This window comes from Ambystoma mexicanum, chromosome 1q (assembly GCF_040938575.1).
Source record: "Ambystoma mexicanum isolate Mex_15411 chromosome 1q, UKY_AmexF1_1, whole genome shotgun sequence".
Lineage (NCBI taxonomy): Eukaryota > Metazoa > Chordata > Amphibia > Caudata > Ambystomatidae > Ambystoma > Ambystoma mexicanum.
The window spans coordinates 288,244,671-288,258,234 of record NC_090922.1 but is presented as its reverse complement, the minus strand read 5'-3'; positions in this window follow the sequence as shown (position 1 = coordinate 288,258,234).

The window sequence follows — 13,564 nt, the reverse complement described above, 5'->3', positions numbered from 1 at the left end:
TGTTACATCTTTATTGTTGACTTGATATGTGTATTGTAATGAGAGCTACATACACTATAAGTCACCTAAACTACTAACCCACTCACTGTGTATTTAGCATCCCACAAGAACATTATATGATTATATAATATGATGAGTTAATGTGGGTACCAAGAAAACTGATTTACAACTTGGCGTTACATATAAAAATGTCAACAGTGTTGATTAGGCTCATTTTTAATATGTGTGATAAATAAAAATGTGTTTGAAAAATTAAACAGTGGTGATCTACTAAATGTCAAATACAGACTAATTAGGCAGTCTGTTGAATGTGGTGTATAGCATACCTGTAAGTGTTGAAAAGGAGGGGTAGCCTGTTTCCTTTTTCTATATCTACTGTAAAGAACCCTCATGACACAGGCAACCCATAAACAAAAAAGAGAGTCCCTTTACCCCATACTATAAACTCGGGAATAAAAGACTACAGAAAACATTTTAAATTGGTCACTGTCTATCAGCAGCCATCTTTTGTGGAGCTCAAAACTTGTGGATCTTTAGATATTCTGCTTGAAAAATGGCATTCATTGATGCACCATTGTTCTAACAGAAAGAAAATGAACATTTACATGAATGTGCACATGGACAATTGAACAAGGAGCAGGAGCGTAAGAAAGGGTGGTTGGTTCCCAGCACCCCTCCTCACACAGCACTTGAGAAGATTGTGTATGACAAAACACTTTCAAGGGACATTAGTGGACTCTCTGAGTTCTGCCACGCTGGAGATTTGGAGGTGTTCCATAATATGTGCCTGAGGTACAGGGCTAAAAGGTTGCATTTTGCAGTAGACAGTATGGAGGTCCGAACAATGCTGGCTGTACTTGCACACAGCTAGAATGTTGGAAGGGAACAGTAAAAACGGCAGGAATGTTTGCGATGCCTCATTACAACTAGGAGTTTACCAAAAGAAGCAAACAGTGGATGACAAAGCCAATCTTCCAGCAGTTGGATTTTTGAATTTGTGAAAGATCTGACATTGAATGCGCTGGCCCAATCTATGCCAAGGAACATTGCAAAAGAGGTTTGCCCCCCCAAACTTGAATTTGTTGAAAGGTTTAAATGATGTGTGTGTCTCTTCACAATATTTAACAAAGCCAGTTTTAAGCTTGTGCACAGTGTTTGGAAACTGTTTTCATTGTATTATAAATGGAATAGTATGTCACTTGAGATGTAAATGTTAAATCATTTATTTTTTTATTAATTACTCTTTGTGAAGTAATGTCACTAGATAGGTCTTAACATTTCTATTTTTATTTGATTTTTGTATGAATTACCATCAATATAATTGATGTATATTGCAATCTGATTATTTCAAGTATGTGACTCAAATCAAATCAAATGTAGGAGAGACTTGTGAGTTTAAAACCAAAAGTTACCACGGGTTACTTTTGACTCCCCAGGTCAACTAATGTAACACTAAAAATTAGCTCCTTGTTCCGTAGTGGTAGCCTCAGGTGACCGGTTACTGCTGGATACCCAGGCACTCTTGTAATTCCTGCTTATCCAATCCTAATTTTGAGCCCTGTTTGTAATGAGCTCACAAGAGAATCTAAGCAGACAATTGGAGCAGCAGGTATACAGAAACCCAATCTCTCCAGAGCTCTGGTCCTCTCCAGGTTGGACTACTGCAGCAGCCTCTTCCTCAATCTGCCTAAATCCTTCCTTCGCACCCTTCAACTAATCCAGAACAGGTCTGGAAGACTTTTCCTTGGCCTCAAGCCCAGGGACAGCATCTCTCAAGCCCAGAAATATCTCCATTGGCTCACAATGGCTATAAGGATCATGTTCAATACTCTCTGCATCACCCATAAGTCTTTCTGGGGCCAGGGCCCCGCTACATTGACTCTTCACCTAAATACCTCCCTCTTAGATACCTTCGGTCATCTAGCTGCAAATCTCAGAGAGTGTGGGATAGATCTCTTTCCTCAGGAGGAGCAACCATCTATATTGGCCTCCCTTCCCCTCTCAGGCTTCTGTCTGATCTCCTTAAGTTCCAGAAGATTTTCAAGACCCAACTTTTCTCTTCTTCATTCCCCCCTTCTAATGCCCCCTCTGTCGCATTGACCAGCTACCTGCACCCTTCCGAGCTCCACAGGCCACCAGACGTGCATTGCCCAGTATATCCCAGTACCCTGTATCCTGCCACCCCCCCCACAACCTGTGCTTGCCCATCTGGCCCTCGTTCCCCTGACAAGCCTGGTGGGGTGTGCCTCCCTGCAAATCCTGGTTCCCCCATCCTTGTGCTTCAGATGAGGTCCTTCCTCCCAGCTTCCCCTGGCACTTGACCACCTGGCCTCCCCTTAGCACTTGCTAGCCCCATTGCCTTTTTTCTTTCACTCCTTTCCCCCCTGCACTTGTATACCTCCTCTTGTCCCGCAACCTCCATCCCACTATAGCATTTTTCCTTCTGTCCCGACCTACAACCTCCCCCTCCCTAATCCCTCTCTGCACTTCTTGTCACTGATCTTGCATTATCGAATGAAAGGCCTAGTAGGACCGTTATTGTTTTTTTCTTCCCTTCACCCCCTTTTTTATCTTGTGGCACCTTGAAATGCAATTTTCTGTATAGGCACTTTACAAATAACCAATAAATAAACACTTTTAGAAAAATAGATGAAGTCTAAACTCGATGGAAAGTATGAATCATAAGTGGCTTCAGATAGCAATAGACCAAAGTTTTATGTGCCACAGTGTTAGGCAATATTGAAATAACGAGAGAAAGGAAAACGTCTTGCCAATATGCACTATGAACATGCACCTTCTGCGATTGCACATTCACATCTTATTGTGGAGGACCACGTGTGGACGACAACCAGGAGTGCATGCATCAATGCAGAAATCACTATGATTGTTGGAATCAATATACACAGAAGCCAGTAAGCCTTTCTAGACTGCACTCATTACCGGCATTCTGGAATTTTAGTGATGTCAACTTTCTTTTTCTTTTTTGTTTTTGTTGATCAATGCACGTGTTGCCCTGGCTGCAACAGTACACACAGCCTTGTACAGAATCGCCCCCCCACACACCCTTTCCAGATCTGTCTGTGCCGTCTTTATATATTAACCCACTACTTTTGTATTCAAATTCTGTTCATTTCAGAATAGAAGTGCCCCACTTTGGCCGACAATCTGCCTCACTCTATTAATCTTGCAATATTGAACTATAGGGAAATGTGGGCCTGTCTGCACCTCGCCTAGGGTCATCTTTGAAATAATATGTAAATGTTGTGCGACCAGGTGCATTGATACCGTTCAAATGGAAGTAAATATTTTCATATGTGGAATACCTGAAATATTTTGCTGTTTTTCACTGCACAGCTTACCATTAAGATTGTCCATTATTGTAGCATGTGTTCCCAAAACGAAAATCTCTCTGACATGTGAACGCTGGATGAAGGGTTGCATTGGTATTTGTCATAAAATCCACTGCAGCAAAAATCTGAAGTTCAAAATGTGTCAAATATCCTCAAAGAACTCATAAGATTCACTCTATTGAAAGCTTAAGTAGGAAAGTTACGTTTCTATTACTGAGATCTGTCTTTCAAAGCGGTTGGTCATCTGTCACATTGGGAGAATGGAAACACAAGGCACAATTAAGCAAAGTTTTAAATAATATTTATGCAAGTGAGGATGTCAAGTTTGCTGTTTGTTACATCATTAACATTGTGACGATCAATGTTCAATTTGATGCAAATAATAGGCTTTGTACGTGTTTATTGTAACTAAAATGAAAAGTTAACATACATATGTACTGTGTATGTACAATTATAAATTGGGTACTGAAATATATTTTTGTATTCTCCATTTTACATAGTTATATTATACTGATGTGCACCTGTCATGGGTACAGTTTACTGGTTGACAGGTTCTTCAAACGTAATTCAACACATCTGTCATAAACATTATCCAGGACGATCGCCAGACACCAATCCGTCCTTTTGCAGTTCCAGTAATAAGGAGCAACATGGCAGCCTATAGGTTCTGAAAATGTTCACATGTGAAAGTGTTGCATTTGGTATTTAAACTGTTAATTTCTTCTTTGTAATCGAACACCATGTGCATCGATCAGAAATCCGTGATGGAAGATAATAACTTTCTGTGAAGAATGCAAAGACTGGGATTAATCGATCCACAAATGGAATCAGCATTAGTACCCGGCGAGAGACAATCAGAATGCAACAAACATTCTAATTGGCTCTCGCTGGGTCATTACCTGGCTGAGAATCCTTCGATTCTCGGCCGGGATTCCAGCCGCCTTGTCCTCGGCGGGGGGTGGGGCAGCCCCTCAGCCAATGAGGAGGCTCGAAGCGGGGCCATCCCCGCTCCGAGCCTCCCCATGGCTGGAGGCTTCCTTTGTCCCCCGCCGGGGACTCAGGTAAGATTTTTTTTTCCCCAGCCTTTCCTATCTCCTCCCTCCTCCCTCCTCTCTCCTCCCTCCTGCCTCACCACCCCACTTACCTTCTATCCCGGTCTCCGGCGGGGGACGATGGAAACCTCCAGCCGTGTGGAGACTCGCTCCAAGCCTCCACATGGCTGGAGGCTTCCATCGTCCCCCGCCGGAGACAGCAGTACGTTTTTTGTTATTTTTTTCCTCCCCATCCCCTCCTGCCCCCACTTACCTTCTTTTTTTTCTGGTCTTGGAAGCGAACGCGCTGGGAACACTTCTGTTCCCAGCGCGTCCGCTCCCGATGGCCGCCATGGAAAGGGAAAATGGACTACTTTTTCCCTTTCCATGGCGGCGTCTTTTTTTTTGCCGTTTTTTTTTTTCTGTTCCGAAACGTCAGCAATTACGGTCTAATGGGCCGGGGCACTAATGGCAATAGCCACGGGGTGGCGGGCCAATACCGCCCGAGGTAATGCCCCTGGGGCACCGTTAAGGCCCTTGCTTCGCTCGGGCCTATAACTCGCCCCGGGGGCATTACCTGGGGCGGTATTGGCCTGCCACCTTGTGGTTTATTGCCACATTATAAGATCACTGTTCAAAGTTAAACAAAAAATTATAATCATGCAATGTTTACTAGCTATAACCTCTATTGGAAAAATTGCCTATGTTTTCGTGGACTTAATTACCTTTTTTCAGCTTAATGTCAAACCTAAAAGTACTTGTTATGCTCCCGACTACTGCTATTTTCCTCAAAATAAACAGTATTGATAATTTTTTGGAAAGGAGACAAAGGTTTTGCATCGGTTGTCCATATGTGTGTTTATGTTCCTGGTACTGTGTTAGATAATGTTATGACCTTGGTGATGACAGGGTATGTTTGACTATGCTGCCCACCAACGTCATTAAAATAGGTGGAGCTCATCGTGAGCATCTAGTGATGTCAGCATCAGGGGCAGGTGATCTTAATTAATGCTGCAGGGGCACTTGAACTCTGGGCAATGGATCAATGAATAAGATTAGCACAAGATGGCGGTACCCGACCTGTCGTTTTCGCATGTGTTAAAGTGAGAAAAACTCAGGTAAGTTGCATTGGAATTCTTTTCAGAATGGTTGATGTATGCTCTAAAATGCATGCCTGATCGACTGGGCCAATAACATTTCTGAACAAACTATCCCCTTTACCTACTTCTGACCCATTGAGTCAATGTATGAAACCTACGAAAAATATGAGATAAAAATAGTAAGAGGAACCTGCAATTTACTCAGCAGAGAAAAAGCTGATGGCATGTTTTTTGATTACATATGCCTGCAAAGCCTCAGGTGTGAGAGCAACATGGCACTGTGTTGGTGATTCTGCTCAAATGATATACATACCTGGCATACAATTTAGCAAAATAAAAAGCTTATTAGGATTGTGGGTGTAGGTTATTTTCTTTATAATTGGGTTATGTGAATTAGTGCAACTGTTCAATTCTAATGTATTTTATGTTCTCCGTCATGAAGTTTCTCTTTCCAGCGGAGCTTTCCAACTACATCTTGACATTTCTGCTCACTCTTGATAAGACTTGTTGTGAGACACATGCTGTGCTCCTCTCTAATGTGCAGACCGAGATTCAAACCTGCCAGCTTGCACTTGTCTCTGCTAAGGACTTTTTTAGGCACGCAGTACAAAGGCCTGTCCACAAGATGGTTCTGAGTTGACATTGCAAATGGATGCAAGGGGGTGCTCTCAAAGGAGAGTTTGATTAACTCCTTCGCAAATGGATGCAAGAGGGTGCTATCAAAGGAGAGTTTGATGAACTCCTTCCAGTGGGAACTCCCAGAAAGAGTGGTTATGTAACTGGTTTGATGGTCATCTGCTTCGACTATGGACCTCTTGGGAAAGGTTTCAATTGACTTGATTGGGCGAGATACCCTTTTCCACCAAGCAGGCCTAACAGGCTCAGTTCTAGAAGGTTCTTGTTATATTTCACTTTCTCCAAGGGATCTATGAAGGTTGATGTGTGAGGTGTTGGTCAGGTTGTTGCCAGTTGTTCTGGTATGCCGAAGATGCATTATCTGTTTTTTGTCTTGTAAGATATACTTCATGCGCTGCTCGAAAATGGAAGTGTTAGCGGACAGGTGGTACCCATCTCTGTTTGGTTACCTATGTATTACTGTAAAACTGAACACAGGGTAAACACATCCTGCTCACTTATACCCGAAAAATATTCCCGTGTGCCTTACCATTAACAAAGTAACATGCTGCTTTATAAGAAAGGACAACAGAGTTGATAAAATAGTGCTGTCTTTTTCAATTCACCACTCAGATAGGGTGACAGTGAGTGGGTGGGGCACCCTAACACTGCAAACCTATAATGAGCGAATGAGTCCTTTAACATTAACCAAAACGAATTAAGTTTATCAAAACTTCTCAAGACGATTTAAGGATCTTTAATAAAGGAAACTCCATTGAAAACCTCACTATCACAGTTTGAAGGATCATTAATTATCCACTTTTTGCAGCGTGGCCGGGGGATTCGCCCCACCATTTTTTAAGCACCCCTGCTTTGCTTTGGCCCAATGACAGGCTTCTGAGCTGATAGGATCCAATATTGTCTACAGCTGCAGACAATAATGCTTACTTAATAGCAGTTTCGCATTGCCAGTGCCTTTCTGATATTGTTATCAGCCACCTAGTCAGTTTCAGTGTCAAGAGCACTAACAAACAGGCAAATCGGGCCAGATCTGGACACAGAGTGGCACAATAACTGGATACTGAGGGACAATGGGGGCAGAACCTGAGGCTGCAGGGCAAATGAGCTCAGAACTGTGCGCTGTGGGTGAAATATGCTACAAACTGGGCAAATGGCATTGGAAATATAAATATTGCTGCTATTGGATGTAGAATTCAGGACTGTTGGGCAAGTGGAACTAGAACTGGGGACTGTGGAGCAAAGAGGGCTACAACTGGGCTCTTAGAGCCAAAGTGGCAGAGGTGGGTACTGAGTGGGTACTGAGGGACAAATGGGGAGGACTGTGGCACTGTGGGGGACATAATTAAGTACTGTTGGTCAATTAAGGACAAAACTGGTTGTGTGGTAAAAGAAATGGATATCGAGACTTAATAGGGGCTAAAATGTACTGAAGGGAAATTAGGCCAGAACTGTTCCCTGGGGGTAAATGGGGCCATAACCTGCAAGACATGGGGTCAGAACATGGAAGTGTGTGACACGTGTGTGAAGACCTAGGCAAGATGTGGGCCTGTACTAGGTGGTAAATATGGCCATGACTGGCTTTAGGAGGGAGCATGGGGGCAGAACTGAGCACTCTTGAATTTAGCACTGTGTAGCCAAATGGTTGCGAGAAGTGGGCACGTTGGGGCAAAAGGTGGTGGAACTCGGCACCGTTGGCTCTTCACCTTATTTCACAACAGTGTCTTTCTGGATCAATTATAACCCTTCCTGTCACTTCTAGTTTCTTTGCCATTATTCCTCATCCTAATGAATGTATTCCTAAACAAACTAACATAACAGAACTCGTACTGTTGGGTAAATTGTGCCTGAACTGAGAGTTGGGGGAAACATTGAGTCAGACGTAGGTACTTAGGCAGAGTGTAACTAAGAATAGATCCACTGTAGATTGGTCTGCGACAAACACATACGGAATTTTAGATTTAGAATCCAAGGGACTAATCCAAGCTTTTCAAAGCTAAACCTCAAGAATGTAATCGTGTGGAACCCAGATATGCAACCGTTTAAGCATTCCACTAAATTTAGAGCATATGTTCTTTCCTGCAACCTATACAGGCTATACTTAGAATCCCCTCCCATCTTCATGCCATTCTCCTATATACCCTTGGTCAATCTTACCCTGTTTGTCCCTCCTCTCACTCCAAGGAGCCGCCCAACTTTGGCTCTTTCCATCTCTTATATCTCTTCATCCTCATGTGCACCGGACAATCTTCATTCTATATATTAACATTCCTCCTGGACTTCCACTGCCATTCGGCTAAAAAGCAATACTTTTCCTCTCTCTCTCGCTCTCTCACACCACCCCATTGCGTATTCTAATTGCGTAGCAGTATCCTTGCACCCCGATCCCTCTCTCTCTTCTTCTGACTTTGCTGACTTCTTCACTACCAAGTTTTCTCTCTCTCTCTCTCTCTCTCTCTCTCTCTCTCTCTCTCTCTCTCTCTCTCTCTCTCTCTCTCTCTCTCTCTCTCTCTCTCTCTCTCCCTCTCCCTCTCCCTCTCCCTCTCTCCTGATATGGCCACATTTCTATCTCCTGCTCATCCAACTGACATGCCTCTGGACACCATCCCATGTGCACTGATACCCTCAATCTATCCATTCCTTCTCCCCACCTCATCTCAAATGAACCTCTGTCTTTCATCATCTACTTTTAACACTTCTTTCAAACACTCTAGTATCATTCCTATATTGACAAAATCCTCCCTCTATCCCTTCTAAATTCTGCCTTGCTTATCAAAACTTCTTGAAGGGATTGTTTGCTCTCAAATAATTCCTTTCCTGCACCTTCAATCTGTTCTCCCTCATCTTCGATCTGACTGTTGTCCTTCAATGAATCTGCACTATAGGACGTTTCAAATTCACTTCTCTCCACCTGTCACAATAAGCAATCCTCTTTCCTCATCTGTCTTGTCCCAGTAATTCCCTTAATGTCCAATCACTCGTTCTCTTCTCCGTCCCTAAACCTCCTTGTGCCTCCTCCCGATTGTATTCTTTCTCCTTACTGGCCCCCAAACACTGGAACACTTTACCCCTTCATTATCGCGTCTCTGCATCCCGTCATATTTTCCGAAGACGCTTAAAAGAACACCTCCTGTCACTTCTCTCCCATACTTAAATTCTTTGGCTTCTGTTTTGTAATTTTAGCTTGCTATTATGTTCCGTTGATGACATTTGTGTCAAGCACTTTGGCAAAAGCGCTTTATACATTTTGCAAATACAAATACACAAACTAAACTTGCCCATGGTGATGCCCACGGCAATATTGTACAGTCAAGAGCGGAATTGGTTTTGCTGATGCACCTGCCTTACACAGCAAAGGGGAAGTCAGCATACATGTGTGAGTCCATAACTGTGTCTTCAGTCTGTAACTAGCTTCACTCCTTGAACCTGACCTGGAAGAAGCTGCTTGTCCCTGCAGCATGTAAACTCTTAGGGCGGTGACCGCAAACAGCGTAGCAATTATTTGCAATATCATTCTCTGCTCTACTTATTCTTCAAAATTCTTCAACCAATTATCATCAGCTATTAAAAAACATAAAATTAATGCATCATTTACATATTCCCTAAGCCCAACATTGGAAATGTTGGGGTATGCTCGATCTTTGCTCAATCCCATGCACTCTTTCTAAGTGCTCAATCAAAGCTCGGCTCCCTTACAAAAGCAGCACATCAATAGGAAATCATTGACATATTCAACAAGTCCACCATGATACACATTGAGGGTGTGTTGAGCATTGTTTTAGAGAACGTGCCCAACTCTGAGCGCTGATTCTATTGGGTTATCTGTAATGCACATCTTATTGCTTGGTTTACTTTCATTTACATTTTTTCGACGGATTGGGTTTGCTCGGAGACAGCTTCCAGACCTTTGCACTGAAATGGACTGAACTGTTGGTCTCAAAAGACATCTTTCCAGCACCCGGTCCTTCTGACAGGTCAATGAGATAATGATAGACTGCCAGGCTCGGACTGGCCTATAGGCCCATGGCAGAGACAAAAACGCAAAATGCTGGTGTGGGCCAGTTTTTTGGGTCAAAGTGGGGCACTTTTTTGGCCAATGTGGTCCAGTTCGATGAGTTACATCACTATGCGGATAGTAGTTTGACCAGTGTTGCTGAATACATATTCTTTAAAATTTACAATTTGCATTACATTTTAACAAAAACCTCCCGCTCAGGTACTATTCAAACAGCGTCACCAAATCGATGAATTCCCATTCCCAGCTGTGGGCCACTTTTTCGTTGGTTTCCGAGACAATTTTATGCCCCAAACCCACCGTGTAGACTGCTCTTGCAGGCAGCAAATAGAAAGCAACCAGCACTTGCGAAATAACTGTAAACTGCGTGATAGACGTGCCAAAATATCCAGGAGCCTTCTCGATGAGTCCTGGAAAGCAGTATCCCCATATCCTTGTCTTCTCTCTAGGACATCACTTCTAATATTAGGAAATGCACCCGCCACGTTAACATTTCATGGCAGCTCAGACCCCCTCGGGTTAATGCGTTTTGCATTCTTGTTGTTTACTTCTCATTAGGCTAAATGTTTTATGCAAATCAGCTGACATGAAGCCAGGCGACCAATCTAGGAAGGCTGTAATTCCATCTGATGAGTTCATTCAAGTGAAATCAGTATTTAATTTCCATAATTATACTACCCTATTCTCATAATGGGAACTGATTGCGCCGAAAACACAAACTGAAGAAAATCCACTTGATTTTAAAATATGAAAATTACACATCCCTTCTGGGGACAAGGTTTTGTTTTACAAATATTTCTCTATTCTCTGCAGATGGCGGCTCTGTACTCCAGGCTGCTCTGAGTATGCTGAAAAAAAGACATTTGCAATTATAAAATAACTTTTAAAACATATTTTTGGCAGGACGAGAACATAAATCACTTCCCCTGTATATTAGCAATTATTTAAATGTGTTACAGTGATCTTACATTTCTTAAATTGCTGTCTTAACAGTTATCCTGCTGAAACTCATATCTAACCGTTTGTGCTGTCTGGAAAACTTTCTTTTTATGCGAAAATCAAATAGAAAACATATCGAACAGACCACAAGAATGTACACATTTTATTCACACAGCCAGATGTTTTAAATTCATAAACATTCGGAGACAAACCTACCTTGTTCTTCAACAGTGTGGCTTACAGTATAGCTTCACAAGTTCAGAAGGATGAAAGGCGAAGTTGCCCTGAAATGCTGTGAACCTGGAAACCAACTGTGATCTGAAAATTGCACATATTTAAGGGCAGTTGGCTCACAACCCTTAGCACTTGCACGTGTGTAGTTCCAATATGCTTTAAGAGCGCGTGCTGTTCAAATCATTCGTACTAAATGTATCAGTCCCAGAAGGATTAAAGTTGGCTTCACCATAGTGGGATCGAAGCCTGTGACCTGGAGCTTACACAAAGGATGTGATGTGAAATATAGATACAGTCAGTAGCTTTAAACACCAGTACCATATTCACATCCTGAAAAGTATGCTTTGCTAGGAGTCCCACTCAAAATTGGCCCATTACAACTACAGGTGCTGATACAGTGTGATGTTTTCTGTTATTGTTCAAGAATGCCAGATACTGGACAATTATGCAGCACTTACAAATCCAGTGCACCAAGACCAATATTCAAGGAAAGATGGACATTAAAGGCAGCCAGCATCACAGCCAATTTGTCAACATAACTTTGTATTTGCTTGTATTTTATGTGCTTTTATTGACTACTAGTAAAATGTGCCCGTTCTCCGAACGAGTTCTGTTGCAAACTTGATAACGCTCTCATTAGTAGTTAAAAATCAAGGCTCATGTAGGTCGCTGTTCTGATTCGCTTATCACTTGATGTGCTTTGCACCCTGAAGTAAACTGCACTGAGAATAGGCACGTGTGACTGGCTGACATACCACAGAGCAGACGGGGAAGGAGAGAGTTGGTGTGTTGCTTCATACGGGACCTTCTGTACCCTCGCCCTACCTGTCACTTCACCCTAGCGTGGTGCAGTTCATTGTGGCGCATTGCGGTACACATATCTTGGATACCGTGCACCCTAGGGCCTGGACCTTGAGTTTTGTTCCTCATGTCGGGACCGGTCTTTCTAGGACCACATTAATGTTTTGCCGATTTCAGGCAACCATCTCATGTGTGAAGGTGCTGAAATTCCAAGAAAGGGATGGGGTGTCCAAATGGAATGTAGCTAGTAATGTCTAACAGGTGAACTATGCAACGTTTGGTACAGATTGGTGAAACGATGTGAAAATGTATAAGGAACAAAGCTTCACCACAAATCCACAAACACATTTTGACTTTTCCTGAAATCCGGGGAAAGGGGTGGGGTGTCCAAGCAACTGTGCAGAATTTGGTGCAGTTTGGTGAAACAGTATGGCATTGTATAAGGAACGCTTCACACAAACACATTTTCATATTATATATATATATATATATGACATGGCCACGGTAGTGGCCATGTAGTTATGGTTAAGTTGGTGTTTCCATAGGAACAGCACTTTTTTGGCGGCTTATAACTTCGCTCTCCCTGGACGAATCCTCACCAACCTTTGCAGAAAAAGTATTTGGGTCACTCTGAATATTTTTGCAAAGTTTGGTGAGGATTCGTCCAGTGGGGGCAAAGTTATAGGGGGGGGTCCCAAAACTTTTTTTTTCCGATAAACATAATGGGAAAAAACTTTGCTCACACCTACAGCCCAACCCGACGGACGGATTTACACCAAATTTGCGGCAGGAGCGGCGGCTTGGTCCCGAAAGCATGCTTTGCTTTATTTGGTGTAAATCTGTGTAGTAGTTTTTAAGAAAATGACAAAAATGTAAGTGAAAAAAATTAATGATATCTGTGTTCGCTTCACGGACACACTTCCCTGTTCGCTCCGCGGACAGGACGGTGATTGGGCAAGCAGCTTGCGTGATGTCCGCGGATATCTGATGTGCTCTCTCATTGGATGCAGTGAAAGTGTGCAGTGCATCTGGCTTCAGAGACGCCTGCCATCTTTGTTCCTCGCATGAAAGGCTTTGTCAGCAGGAGCGGGATCTGCTGCCTGCACAGTAAGTCTTTCGTGTCTGTCTCCTGTTCCTCCCACCCCCGCTAATGCCCCGTGTGTCCTTCTTGTCCCCCCCACCCCCACTCATTCTCTGTGTCAACCCTGTTCCTCCAGCCCCCCACTCACGCTATCGGCACACGGTGGCCAGCGAGGGCCGAGGAGCGGGATCTGCCGCCTGCACATGAACGCTGTGTGTCTCTTTCCCTCCCACCCACCCCCCGCTCATGCCCCGTGTGTCTCTCTCCCTCCCCCCACCCCTGCTCATGCCCCGTGTGTCTCTCCCCCTCCCGCCCACCCCCTGCTCATGCCCCGTGTGTCTCTCTCCCTCCCCTCTGCCCCCCGCTCATGCCCTGTGTGT